We start from the raw sequence: 4,572 nt of genomic DNA, 5'->3' as shown, positions 1-4,572 counted from the left end.
AGCTGAATCTTGCTGGACCAGAAGCCGGAGCTTTGACCCCACAGTGCACCCCACATGGGCCCTGGAGGGGCATGTCAGTCATTCTTGAGCACCATCCTTTTGGCCAGGTTTGAAGCCTCCTGTCGACAAGGATCTGGACACAGGTCACAGCCTAGTCCTTGCTCAAAGCCTGAGCCTCTCCACCCCATCAGCCATCTTGGCCGTGACCCTGACCCTGACCCGGCCTCCCCTGCAGATCTGCCATGTTCCCTCCCTAGACCCACCCGTCTGCACACACCTGGGCCAGGATGTGGGCAGTCACAGCGGACAGATTGATTAGGGGCCAGGAAGCCGGTAGGTGTGCGGCAGGTGGCTGCGGAACACTTGCGCACTCACGGCCACTTCCGGGCGGGAAGAGCGGAGGCTGCAGGTGGGCGGTGGGGGCGGTGGTGGTCATCCTCGGCCAGGGTGTGAGTTCAGTTTTTCTTCAACTTGTGCTGGAAAGTGGGGTCGGGGAGTTGTGAGTCATCCTGGGGTTGTTGGTGGGTTAGACTCCTGAAACCCAGCAGATTTCTTCTGTCTCTCAGCCTCCGTTTCCCCTCCTGTAGCTTGGGAAGAGAACGAGGTCTCCCCAGGTTTCCTATGTGGAGGACAGATCAGGTGTGAATGGTGTCCTCGCTGTCCCTGTTTGACCCCACGCCCCTGCCTGTGTCTCCTCCTCCCTGGAGCCCACGTTGGTGACTTCCACATTTGGTTCCTGAGCCTTCATGGAGTAGCTCCCATGTGGGGAACCCGGGACCAGGAGCAGCTGCGAGTGGGGAAGGAACTGATGGAGTCCCTGCGTCGATGGCGCCCATGGAGCCCTAGGAAAAAAATATCAACTTGGATGGTGACCACACAGCAGGGCCACAGCTGAATGGAGGTGAGGATGTGGGCCCACAGCAGCTGCCTCTGCTTGGAGAGAGCTTCTCAGACCACACAGTGGCCCAGCTGTGTGTTGAAGGATGTGTAGGAGCCCTCCTGAGAAAGGCATGGGAAACAGGAGCAGCGAGTGTGAAGGCCTGGGCCGGAAGCGGGAAGTGCCTAGACTGTTTCTTGGGGGTGAGCGGGAGGCACCACATCAGGAAGGCGGCCCCCTGCCCCTCCCAGGCTACCCCTCGCCAGACAGGGAAGGGCCTGGGTCCCTGCTGTGGATGGTGAGTCCCATACAGGTCCCTGAGGCCCACCCTGTGGTCTTGCAGGGAGCAAGCCAATCCCAGAGAAGGTGCCCAGCCCGGCCTGTGCAGCGCGGCAGGGGAAGCCAGCGTGATGGAGAGCAATGCCTTGGATCTGGCTCCACTGCTGAGGCTGCAGCCGGATCAACGCCAGGTCCTTCCACTCAAGGCTCTCGCCTCTCTTGGTGACATCACCAAGGTGTTGGGGGTCTCTGCAATCCTCCTACAGATACTTCTATCTTTTTTCCTTTTTAGAGACAGGATCTTGCTCTGTCACCCAGGCTGGAGTGTGGTGGCACAATCACAGCTCTCTCCAGCCTTGACATCCTGGGCTCAAAGGATCCTCCTGCCTCAGCCTCATGAGTAGCTGGGACCACAGGTGGGTGCCACCAGGCTTGGTTAATTTTTAAAAATTATTTATAGAGACAAAGTCTCCTATGCTGCTCAGGTTGGTCTTGAACTCTTAGGTTCAAGCAATCGCCCAGCCTCAGCGGACTCCCAGCTCCCCTGAGTCTCCGGGGGCACCACTATGCCTGGCTTATTGATTTATTTGTTTATTTTTGTAGAGATGGGGTCTCACCATGTTTCTCAGGCTGGTCTCAAACTCATGGGCTCAAGTCATCTGGCTGCCTCCGCTTCCCAAAGAGCTGGGATTACATGTGTGAGCCACCGTGCCCTGCCCGCTTCCGTTTATTATTATTAACATTATTTTGAGATGGAGTCTTGCTCTGTAACCTAGGCTGGAGGTCAGTGGCACAATCTCAGCTCACTGCAACCTCCGCCTCCCAGGTTCAAGTGATTCTCCTGCCTCAGCTTCCTAAGTAGCTGGGATTATAGGCGTGTACCATCATGCCCACTAACTTTTTGTATTTTTAATAGAAACATGGTTTTACCATGTTGGCCAGGCTGGATTTGAACTCCAGACCTCAAGTGATCTGCCTACCTCGGCCTCTCAAAGTGCTAGAATTACAGGCATGAGCCACTACGCCTGGCCTATTTTTTATTACTTTTAAAAATTTTATTTATTGATTGATTGAGACAGGGTCTTGCTCTGTTGCCCAGGCTGGAGTGCTGTGGCACAATCTTGGCTCACTGCAACCTCTGCCTCCTGGGTTCAAGCAATTCTCCAGTGTCAGCTTCCTGAGTAGTTGGGACTATATGTGCCTGCACCACACTTGGCTAATTTTTGTATGTTTAGTTGAGACAGCATTTTACCATGTTCGCCAGGCTGGTCTTGAACTCTTGAGCTCAAGTCATCTGCCCACCTTGGCCTCCCAAAGTGCTGGGGTTATAGGTGTGAACCACTGCCCCTGGCCTCAATTCTATTTTTCAAATGGAGGCTGATGCTTAACCCTAGAGTAGGTGCTTATCAGGCCAAAGCATCTGTCTGGTCCTTGGCTGACTTTCCCGAGGGCTGAGTGTCCTAGGGCCTTGTGACTTCCTCCTGGAAGTCACCCCCCAGTCCCCCCACTCCAGTCCCTCCAAGCCAGGCTTGCCTGAGCAGAGCAGAGGTAAGAAGCAGGAAAGATCTAGCAGCCTCAGAGCCGTGAACGGTGGCCCGACCCGTGACCGATGTGTCAGTGCACTGAAAGCATCACGTCCTCACACCAGCCTCTCCCTCTCCCGGTTTGTCCACTGTTTTGTTTGTAAATAAGGTTGCGCCCTTAGTCATATCTTGATTAGAAGGGAGATGCCCCTCCCTGCCCTCTCTCTTCTGTTCCACCTCCTCTGCTGAATGTTCCGGAACTCCCTTCAAAAGACCGTCGGATCAAATGTTTGCTGAGGACAACATTGTGACGCCTTTAGGGACCCCTCGCCCTAGCACAGTTCTTAAATACTTGTTAAAAACGAGAGTGCACCCCAAGTAGAGTTTCATAGGATGTACCTTTTTAATTTTTTTTGAGATGGAGTCTGTCACAGTTGCCCAGGCTGGAGTGCAATGGGGGGACCTCGGCTCACTGCAACCTCCGCTTCCCGGGTTCAAGTGATTCTCCTGCCTCAGCCTCTCGAGTACTGGGACCACAGGCGCCCGCCACCACACTTAGCTAATTTTTGTATTTTTTGTTTTTGCTATTAATCATGCCGCATTATTTTTAATCACGTACAAAGATCTAGCATGTCACCCAGAGACCATTTTGCCCACTGCTCTTTGGCTGCCAGGCTTTCGTCTCTCTCTTCAGCAAACACGAGGCGGGTACCCTTTCCATGTTTTTTTTTTTTTTTTTTTTTTGCCAATAACACAAATGCTGCTGGAAAGTCGAGTCGCAAAGCTGTTGCCATTGGCATCTTTCACGCGAACCACGTCAGAAGATCAGGGTGCCTCTCTGTCGGTGATCCCACCGATTCTTCCCAGGTTAGCACCTCCTGTCACAGTACACAGGTTACCGGTGTCGCATTTGATGAAATCGGTGATCTTCCAGTCGCCACCTCGATCTGAATGGAATCGTTCACCTCGATGAGGGGGTCCGGGCGGCAGATGGTGCAAGCATAATGAGTCCCACAGAGGGGATTCCTCGCGTGCCCGAAAAGATTTTTCCCACTTTGCACAACTTGTATTTGGCCTCCTCGGGTGTAATATGACGTACAGCAAAGCAACCCTTGGTGCCGTAGATCAGACGGAAATTCTCTCCCGTCTTGTCAACGAGGATGACATCCATGAACCCAGTGGGGTGGGTTATATCGGTTTGGACGTTGCCCTGGATCTGAATGAAGTGCTGCATGAAGATCTTGACTTCCCCTCCTGCCAGGCCATGCTTAAGTCTGCTCCTTAGGAAAATGATGACGGGGAGACACTCCCTCAGCTTGTGAGGACTGGTGGATGGATGAGGAGCAAACACGCCAGGCAATTTATCCAGCATCCAATGCTTTGGAGCTGCCACCTGCTTCAGATGCTTCTTGGGACCATGAGCCATGGCTGTGTTAGGCAGGAAAGAGCAATTTTTGTGTTTTTAGTAGAGACAGGGTTTCACCATGTTGGCCAGGCTGGTCTAAAACTAACCTCAAGTGATCTGCCCACCTCAACCTCCCAAAGTCCTGGGATTATAGGTGTGAGCCACCGTGCCTGGCCTCTTTTTAAAATCCAGTTTTTATTCAGCAAAATGTTCTGAAAGATCCAGAGGGTAAGATGTGGGCAAAGTCCCTGAGCCCTGGATGGGGTGGACTGGGTGGGGTCGCCTTTCCCCCATACCCATCTCATGTGGGTCCTGGGCAGCCAGTACCAGGTTCCTTCTGCCCACACCCGTCTCATCTGGGCCTTGGGCACCCGGCACTGGGTTCCTTCCCCCAGGCCTTGAGCCTGGCCTTGCAGCTTCTGCTGCCTCATGGCAGGTGGTGGTGACCACACAGCCCTCACCCAGCCCCGAGACTTGTGTGGAAGGCG

At 53.7% G+C, this 4,572-nt stretch overlaps 1 pseudogene; it reads right to left on the bottom strand.

Moving 5' to 3' along the window:
• Positions 1 to 3,271: 3,271 nt before the first annotated feature.
• Positions 3,272 to 4,118, bottom strand: LOC144579797 (small ribosomal subunit protein eS4, X isoform-like; annotated as a pseudogene).
• Between the last annotated feature and the right edge of the window lie 454 nt (positions 4,119 to 4,572).

The sequence above is a fragment of the Callithrix jacchus genome, chromosome 16, assembly GCF_049354715.1.
Source record: "Callithrix jacchus isolate 240 chromosome 16, calJac240_pri, whole genome shotgun sequence".
NCBI classification, from domain to species: Eukaryota; Metazoa; Chordata; class Mammalia; order Primates; family Cebidae; genus Callithrix; species Callithrix jacchus.
Note: the sequence above shows the minus strand (reverse complement) of the source record. Positions and strands in the feature narration are given on the sequence as shown.